Source organism: Podarcis bocagei, assembly GCF_964188305.1.
Source record: "Podarcis bocagei genome assembly, chromosome: 4".
Classification (NCBI taxonomy): Eukaryota; Metazoa; Chordata; class Lepidosauria; order Squamata; family Lacertidae; genus Podarcis; species Podarcis bocagei.
This window is the reverse complement of record NC_138128.1, coordinates 11,347,756-11,358,040: the sequence shown is the minus strand read 5'-3', so window position 1 is coordinate 11,358,040 and position 10,285 is coordinate 11,347,756.

Below are 10,285 nucleotides of genomic sequence, written 5' to 3'. Positions count from 1 at the left end.
CATCTTTTTCTAGGCCATGCTAACAGCCCCAAATGTATAATTTTGATAATACTGAGAGTTTACTTTATTGAAATTTCTTTCCTACCTGCCACAAGTGATTCTTCGGTCTATAGTACTTGATTTTGCAGAAACCCCCCAAGTGAACACATGAGCTGCCTCCATCATCAAGGGAAGGAGAGTGTCTTCTCATGCCCTCTTGCAAGGGTACAACCAGTTATATACATTTGTGAACAAGTGGCAAAGGACAGGTCTCTGGGGGTAAAAGAAACCTACCCTGTTTCTAGAAGGATGTTGAAAAGAACTGAGAAGGGGCAACTCCAATAAGGTTTCACAGACAGTTCAAATACATATAAGGGTCCAAGACGGACCCTTGTTTGCCAAATATTTCATCAAGATTTCCAAGGGGAAAAACTGTGTGGAATGGTCAATTGAGCATCCCTTCCTAGCATCAGTCGTCTACCATTCACAGATCACATTTCAACAGTACAAACCAAGAGATCATCGTGATTCTTGACTGCTAGTTTAACTGGCATGGCTTCTTCCAAGGAGCCCACTGGGTAAAGCATTGTGCAGCTGCTGAGATTTCCCTATTGGAGATGTCTGGTTGCTAAAATGACAATTCCCAGAATTCTTTGGGGGGAAATTATGGTGGTTAAACCATTTTAGATTTGCAGTGTATCAACCCCTTTGTTCCCTTGGTTAAGTTAGAGCAGCTAAAATGCAGATTCTACAGAGACATGATCTCCAACTATAGTAAAGCACTAGTATACAGTAGATACGAAATCATTTGTCAAATTGTGTACAGCACCCTAAACAGTTCTGCTGTCCAGGCACCACAGTGATACCACTTCACTTACTTCCTTAAAATCTCTTCTCAAACCCTACTTTTTCTATGTCTTGGGCTTAACCCGTAGACTCCCATACTCGACTGTCAAGACCATATAACACCAGTCCTGAAAGACCTACATTGGCTCCCAGTACATTTCTGAGCACAATTCAAAGTCTGGGTGCTGACCTTCAAAGCCCTAAACAGCCTTGGCCCAGTATACCTGAAGGAGTGTCTCAATCCCCATCATTCAGCCCGGACACTGAGGTCCAGCTCCGAGGGCCTTCTGGCAGTTCCCTTCCTGTGAGAAGTGAGGTTACAAGGAATCAGGCAGAGGGCCTTCTCGGTAGTGGCGCCCGCCTGTGGAAGGCCCTCCCATCAGATGTCAAGGAAACAAACAACTATCTGACTTTTAGAAAACATCTGAAGGCAACCCTGTTTAGGGAAGTTTTTAATGTTTGATATTTTATTGTTTTTAATATCTGTTGGGAGCCGCCCAGAGTGGCTGGGGGTATAAATAATAAATTATTATTATTATATTTAACTCAGTATCTGTAACAGAAATAAATGCATATACTTCCCCCATTAACCCCTGCCTCCGTTCCATTTCCCTTCTCTGGTGTCTCCTCTGTGTTGAATTTTAGATTGTGAGCTTCTTGGCCTCTTATATTTTGTAACGTGTCTTACGCTTGGTTGGCACTGTCGTGTATTGAGTCAAAGGATTTTATATCTGTATTATTATTGTCTGTATTTGCATTAGGGTAAAGTAACTGCCTTTTGGTTTCAAAGGGTACAGCTACTATTGGTTCATTTAAGCTGCTGTATTTGGATCCTCTGTCTTATTGGTTTCCTCCAAAAGGCAGGACTGTGATTGCCTGATATTGTTCCCTCCAAAATGTATCCTTTCTAGCTAGTTCCCTGTCCCTATAAATGTAGCTTTCCCCTCCTCAGTCTTCAGTCTTGTTTGCCTTAATAAAGAAGTGTTACTAGAGAACTGTCTCCAGCATATTATGTCAAGAGAGCTGAAATCACAAACCCCACGTCACAACAGGCACTCCATAAATATCACCTCACAACTGTCATTATTAGTGACATAGGCACCAGTGGTGGTTCTTACTCACTTGCCTTTTCTTCAGCTTGAGCCAAACATGTCTACTTAAACCAGGGCCAACTCAAGACATTTTGGCCCTTGAGGCAAATCACTAAATGGCGCCCCCTTCCTGCCAGGGAAGAAAGGGTGAGTGAAGATCTACATCAGGAACAAGGGGTGGGGTGGGGAATAAATAACTACATTGAGATCTGCTGCCCCTGTGGATCTTGCCACCTGAGGCAGTCACCTCACCTCATCTTGCCTCATGAGTGGGCTGGCCCTGCTCAGACCTGCATCCTGTGAGAGACTTACATTGAAATGCATAGGACAGTGGTGGCCAAACTCGGCCCTTCAGATGTTTTAGGACTACAACTCCCATCATCCCTAGCTAACCGAACCAGTGGTCAGGGATTATGGGAATAGTAGTCCCCAAACATCTGGAGGGCCAAGTTTGGCCACCACTGGCATAGGTCAACATTCTGCAGAAGACTAGCCTTATAGTGAAATAGATCAGTGCTTGGAGTGTACATTTTGAAAAGGAATTTGTTTCAGTTCAAGTTCACGCCCTCTAAAAATGAACTAACTCCATTTCAGTTCAATTCACAGTTCAATTCGCAATTCATTCACATGGTCTTCATAATTCAGCCCCCCACCGGCCTTCAGAATTTTACAAGCTGCTCCGCTAGTATAAAATACTCTTATGAAGACTAAGAAAACATCAAAACACACGCACATTGTAAGGTGAACAATTGCTTTATTTATCCCCCCCCCAGCAATTATCATATTTAAATCTCAAACAGCAGCATCACGTTTCAGATAGCTAGAATTGGGAAATGCAAGCACAGAGTTAAATGCATTTAAATTATTAGATTAAAACGGAGCTAAATTGAGGTGAATTAAAATTGCCTCAAATTCAACTTCGCAAGAAACATAATTCATGTTCATTTCACTCTGAAATTATAAGAGCTACTTTCAGGTGTAATTCGGGGATTTTGGAATTAATTTGGTGCATTAATTAACCTGAAGGAGTTCATTCACTGATATTGACTGACCACAATGGCAAAGGATTGGGGAGCAACCCTATGCATAAGAAGCTAACGTAAAGCAAGCTGGCATAAATTAAGCTGGCGTGAAGTTATCCCAGATCCAAACTCTGTTCAGCAGTGGGGCTGCTGACGCCCCCTGCATAAGCCTGGCAGAGAGAAAACGAGTCTTTAAAATAGTGTTCGAGTGACACCATCCTGTTTGATGGCTTAATTTATGCAGGATTGCCAGGTCACGTGACCATCTCTAGTCCTGCCCCTGCCACGCCCCCTTTCCAGCACTTACATGAGTTTAAGATCTGTGGGGCTTGGCTTAGCTGGCTGGGGGCCTAGCTGAGCTGGGATGAAGGTGTTACACCAGCAAATATCCTACTGAGCTGAGCATCAGGGAGTTAATAATAATAATAATAATAATAATAATAATAATAATAATAATAATTTATTATTTATACCCCGCCCATCTGGCTGGGTTTCCCCAGCCACTCTGGGCGGCTTCCAAAAGAATATTAAAATACTATGATACATCAAACATTAAAAGCTTCCCTAAACAGGGCTGCCTTCAGATGTCTTCTAAAAGTCCGGTAGTTGTTCTTCTCTTTGACATCTGGTGGGAGGGAGTTCCACAGGGAGGGCGCCACTACCGAGAAGGCCCTCTGCCTGGTTCCCTGTAACTTGGCTTCTCGCAGTGAGGGAACCGCCAGAAGGCCCCCGGTGTCCGGATAGAACGATGGAGGTGGCCTAAGTTAAGATGGCTTAGGCCAGCTGTGCCAGGAAGCTCCCAAGTCCCAGAAGATCTTGTTATAGAATCACTCCGTTAGTTATATATGGGGAGGTGAGGGTTGTTTTTGTTTTAAAAAAGTTGATTGAAGACGTATTCAGGCTGACACAATATAATTAGAGATGGTGATGAGGTTCTCAAGTAGCAAAAGGAAGTGAAATCCAGGTCAGACGTCCCTTTTACTTTTGAAGTTTTAATGGCCACTCCAGTTTTACAACGGCCACTCACTGAAGTTTGAAGCAAGCATGTGTTAAAAGTCGGAATGATTTCCATTTGTCTCTAGCAACTCTTAACGCTTCTGAGGGTTCTGAGCTCATCAAGCAGACAGGACTAAAGGACTTCTGCAGGCATGTGATGCAGACACTGCTGCCATTTAGCTGCTTTAAGATATCCCTGTGCACTGTTTCTAATACAATATTTGTACCTTTTAAATACACACCCAATTACAAAGGCGACCGTGGAGCTAAAATCAGGTCTGTATTTGAAGGATAAATTTTCAAATGAAGGATTATTTGGAGAAATATTACAATATGAAGAATCTGCAACCAGGTTTCGAACTAAGAGCAACAGAAATAATTTGAGACTATTGTGTTACGACTATGATAAAAAAAAAAAGATTGGAGATAGGTTTCAGCAAAGGGGAGATAAGAATAGCATCAAGGAAAATGGGTTGGGAAATCGAAAATAGAAAAGAATTCTTTTATAATATGTACTGGAATTTTATGTGTACTTTTTTTGGAAAACTTAATAAAAAATATTATCAAAGTATTATTTTTCAAAGTATTATTTTTCAAAGTTGTATAAATCACAAGTGACGCAGAACCCTCTGCTACATCCAATGGTAGCTTCATTGCTATCTGGCTCCATGCAAACAGCCCATGGCACTTGTAGTTTGGTCCTTGCTTGCTTTTGGTGAAGGAATGTAGTTGCCATGTGGATATTCACTAGTGATTATTTATTTGTTTAATTTATTAATTAAATTTGTTTACCACTGTTCACCTGAAGATTACAGGGTGGTTCACAATGGATGGATCTACACACACAGGACGCGATGCTATGAATTAGTCAGAAATTAAATCGTTCTAACAAAAGGGGAAAAAAACCTTATGTAAAAATGCTACAGAAAGGTTTTGTGCTCTCTGGCACCACCTGGTGTTGCATGTTAATAACACATTAAAATCACTGGTGCGTTTTTTACTAATGTAGCTGAGTCCAACATAAAATATAAAATGAAAACGCAAAATGCATAATGAAACAAAAACAAAAGGAAAGCAAACCAATATCCCCCATTCCATAGAATGTTAATCAGCCAAATGCCTGGCTGAAAAGTTTTTGCCTGGCACCTAAAGATATGTAATAAAGGCACCAGGCAAGGCTCCTTGCAGAGAGCATTCCACAAACAAGGAGCCACTGCAAAAAAGGACTCGTTTTTGTGTTGCCACCCTCTGAACTTCTCAGGGAGGAGCCACATGAAGAAGGGCATCAGGTGATGATCGCAGGGTCTGGGTCAGTTCATATGGGGAAGGTGGTCCTTGAGTTAATACAGTCCTGAGTGATTACCACTCCCCCCCTCAAAAAAAAAAAAAGGATTACCACTCCCCCCCTCATCCTCTAAGGATGAGGTTATTTGATATAGTACATGGAAGTATATGGAAGCCGCCCAGAGTGGCTGGGGAGGCCCAGCCAGATGGGCGGGGTATAAATAATAAATTATTATTATTATTATTATTATTATTATTATTATTATTATTATTATTATTATTATTATTATTACAATGATAAGGATCTTGTGGTCTTCAAAATGTTCTTAGACTGTAATTCCCATCATCCCTGATATTTTGGTGTATATTTTATTAACTTGTTATTATGCTGCCCTGGGAACCTTCAGCTTGCAGGGTGCGTTATAAATATTCCTACAGCAGAACTGGATCAACACAGCTATTTGAATTTTTGGACTCTCCGGGGGGTGGTCATATTTATGGACCCTCCTGGGGAGCTTGTGATGAACTTCTGCACTTCTAAGTTGACTACTTCACCATTTCCCAGTGATCTAATGAGTGCAAAACCACTGGGATGGTTTAAAAAGCACCTCCCACTGTGTGGTAAAACAGAGGGGACACTTATACATGTTTGGTGGACCTGTGAAAAAATCAAAAGCTTCTGGAATATAGTATATGATGAGCTTAAACAAATGTTTATGTATAACTTTATGAAAAATACAGAAGCTTTTCTACTAGGGATAACGGACACAGGTATAGCAAGAGAAGATCAGAAAATATTCCTCTATGCCACAGTAGCGGCAAGGATCCTAATTGCTAAAAACTGGAAAAAAGAAATTGTGCCAACAGAAAAGGAATGGCAAGACAAAGTGGTAGAGTATATTGAATTGGCTAGATTAACAGAGGCAATTAGAGATCACACTAGACAAGAGTTTCAAAAAGCATGGGGAAAATGCAGAGAATACTTCACAAAACAGTGCCCTAAAATACATACCTAGACTTGTTTCGATTAATGTCTGCAGGAGACTTTGTGGATATTTAAGTTATACGTAATTAGAAAAATCTTAATAATTATTCATAAAGGAAACAGCTTATAAGAAGTAAATAAGGAGGCCAGATACAGGATAAAGGAAGTCTTTTATTTGGTTGTTTGTATTGTTGTGTGTTATGTTTATTGTATTTCTGTATTGGGGTTTATGTTATGTTGTAAATAAAATTTCCAATAAAAATAAAAAAATAAAAAGCACCTCCCACTGATCTAATTCATTCTTTGGCCAGGGATGAGACATATGGCAGAAGCTGCTCTGTTTAGATTAGCCAAATCTGTGTCTTACGCATCTTCTACCCTGGAACTTGGAAGCCTCACAGCCCCAAAGTTGCAATTGCTCAGCAGTGCAAGAAAAATTACTCTGCACATGCTTGGAGACGCTTGCTCTTTCATCAGTATCTCACCTGGATTATTCCAGGGATAAATCCTGGTTTTAAAAATGTTTCAGAACTGAGGCCTGATGAAGTCTAAGCAGAGCCGTCTTTCCCATTGGTCTTAGTGGTTCGTTGCGCCAGGGCGCCAGCCTCTCAGGGACGCACTAGCGAGTACGGGAGCTTTGTGGCTTTGCCGGCAGCCTCCCCTTTCCCTGAACACCTGCCAGCTGCGCCCCACCAACTATATGGCTGGCGGGTGTGCAGCTTCCTTCCCAATCCTCCACAGGAGGGGAGCAATCCCTGCAGAGCTTCTGCATCTGCAAAAGACAGGGTCGTTGTCAGTGTGGTGTAGTGGTTAAGAGCGGTAGACTTGTATTCTGGTGAACCGGGTTCGCTTCCCCGCTCCTCCACATGCAGCTGCTGGGTGACCTTGGGCTAGTCACACTTCTTTGAAGTCTCTCAGCCCCACTCACCTCACAGAGTGTTTGTTGTGGGGGAGGAAGGGAAAGGAGAATGTTAGCCGCTTTAAGATTCCTTTGGGTAGTGATAAAGCGGGATATCAAATCCAAACTCTTCTTCTTCCTCCTGCTTCCTGGCGAAAGGCAGCGCGCTGCCTTCCTGGGCGCCCCAACGCCGGAGAGCATGTCCACCAGCACATTTTCCTGCTTGATTGCCACCACCATGCCGGGGATCGGGGCAGTGGGGGAGGCAGAGGACATTTTCCACCCCCCTCCCTTGTTTTGGAGTTGCTGGGGGGGGCCGCCGGAGGGATTTTTGCACCACGGTGTCGGATATGCTTAAGACGGCCCTGAGTCTGAGGGTGGCTTAAGACTAGAAAAGAAGGAGGGGAATCAAAGGGATCTGAAGTTGTCTCTAATCCATGAAAACCTATGCCATAAGAAAGTGTTGGTCTTTAAGATGCCACAGGGCTCTTTGTTGTTGATCTAAATGGCCTCGGTCCAGTATATCTGAAGGAGCGTCTCCACCCCCATCGTTCTACCCGGACACTGAAGTCCAGAGTCAAGGGCCTTCTGGCAGTTCCCTCACTGCGAGAAGCCAAGTTACAGGGAACCAGGCAGAGGGCCTTCTTGGTAGTGGCACCTGCCCTGTGGAACGCCCTCCCACCAGATGTCAAAGAGAACAACAACTACCAGACTTTTAGAAGACATCTGAAGGCAGCCCTGTTTAGGGAAGCTTTTTAATGTTTGATGTATTACAGTATTTTAATATTTTTTGGGGGGGAGCCCAGCCAGGTGGGCGGGGTGTAAATTATTATTATTATTATTATTATTATTATTATTATTATTATTATTATTATGCAACTTGTTGCCTTCGAGCTCTTTGGTTGAAGGGTGATGCATTTGCACAAATGCATAAAAATAAATAATGCTACTGCTGGAAGATATGGTGGGTGAGAGAGAGTGGAGGTGGAATCATAGAATTGTAGGGTTGGAAGGGACCACGAGAGTCATCCAGCCCAACCCACTCCAGTGCAGGAATATTTTGCCCAATGTGGGGCTTGAACCCACAAGCCTGAGAATAAGAGTCTTGTGCTCTACCAACTGAGCTATCCCGTTGGCAATCAATATACTTGTCTTTCTGACTGGGCATTTATTTCTTAGGTCACATCCACACCATACATTCAAAGCACATGGCTTCCCCCAAAGAATACTGGGAACTGTAGTATGTTGAGGGTGTTGGGAACTATAGTTTACTGCTTACAAAGCTGCCATTTCCAGTTGAGCCACCTGGATAGCACAGTTGGTTTTAGAGAATGGTGCTGATAATGACAAGGTTGCAGGTTTGATCCCCGTATAGGACAGCTGCATATTCCTGCATTGCAGTGCGTTGAACTAGATCAGGAGTCAGCAACCTTTTTCAGCTGTGGGCCGGTCCACCATCCCTCAGACCATGTGGTGGGCCGGACTATATTTTTTTTTGGGGGGGGGGAGATGAAGAAATTCCCCACAAATATCCCAGAGATGCAGTTTAAACAAAAGGACACATTCTACTCATGTAAAAACACACTGATTCCCGGACTGTCCATGGGCCAGATTTAGAAAGCGATTGGGCCGCATCCGGCCCCTGGGCCTAAGGTTGCTTACCCCTGGACTAGATCCTCAGGGTCCCTTCCAACTCTACAAGTCTATGATTCTATGATGGAGTTCCCAGGATCCTTTGCGGGGGAGACATGAGCTTTAAATGTATGCAGCTCAAAGTTGGTATCTGAGGGAAAGGAAGTTTTGCTTATTCCTTTTATAACCAATCCTCCCCAACCCATGTCAGCATAAATAAACTTAAGTCAATGAATATATGAATATGGAGGCAGAGTCCCCTAAGAGGCGAAGCCTCGGTTCTTTTTGCCCTTTTGTGTCACACTGCCACTTGAAATAAGCACATTGAACTACCTGGTGACAAAGCTTCTCTGACTCTAGGCATGAAACGCAGTGGCGTAGCGTGGGGGGTGCAGGGGGTGCTGGCCGCACCGGGCGCAACATCTTGGGGGGGGGCGCTCGCACTCACAGCTCTCTGCCCTACCTGGCTCACTCACTCTCTCTCACTGCAGTGCTGGCTGTGCGAATCCGATCCGAGCCGCTGGGTCGCCGCCCACTGTGGAGGGGGTGGGTGCCAGGCGTGCGGTGCAGAGAGAGAGCGAGGGACTATCTGGGGGAGGGACAGTGCAGCGGCCGCCCAGCGCAGCGCTGAGCGTGGGAGAGAACCACACCAGACCAGACCAGGCAGCAGCAAGAAGAAGCTGGCAGCGGCGGCAGGTTAGGGGTTAGGGGGCGCAAATTACTTGCCTTGCCCCGGTGCTGACAACCCACGCTACGCTGCTGATGAAACGTTAGTTCTGTTCTCTTGCTGGGCTATGAGCCTATGGAGCAAGGTTTGTAGGAGACCTTCTTTGAGGAAGACTAAGCCAGCAGTGAGGAGAAGGAAGCCGTTTGGATCACACCCTACAGGGTCTGGGAGAGCTCCAAAGTTCCATTTGCAAGGCATTCATGGCAAGAGAATGGAGTGTATTCTGTTAAGCATGTGTCGGCTGTAGCATTAAGGGCAGTGGTTCCCAATTAGCTAAGTATTGAGGACCTCCTTGTTTTTCAAAGCCAAGCCATGGACCCCCTACATTTTGAACAGCGATATGGTAGTTTTTGTTATGGGAATGGTGCCATGGACTCTCTGGGTTATGTAGACACACACTCCCCCCAGGGTCCACAGACCGCCAACTGGGAGCAACTGGCCTAGAGGCTTTTGTTGTGGCGGGGAGGGGCTGTTGATATTATTTTTTTGTATCTTTATTTTAGATCTTATTGTGATTTATGTGAAAATTGTTCGGTTTGGTTGTGTATTTTTTAATGTTGTATCTATTGTTTATGAATGCTTTTGTTATGTTGCAGCTATATATTTTTTCATGTTGTAAGCAGCCTTGAGCATGGTTTTAACTATGGAAAGGCGGAATACTAATAACATTATGTATGTATGTATGTTCCTCTCCACGGAAATATTTAGTGAAAGGTGAAAAATTTATATGATCTGAAGAGAAACCCGAGTATGTATGTATGTATGTATGTATGCTTGTGAAATATTGCAGATCGTGAGAACTTTTAAACTTTGATTTTATTGTGG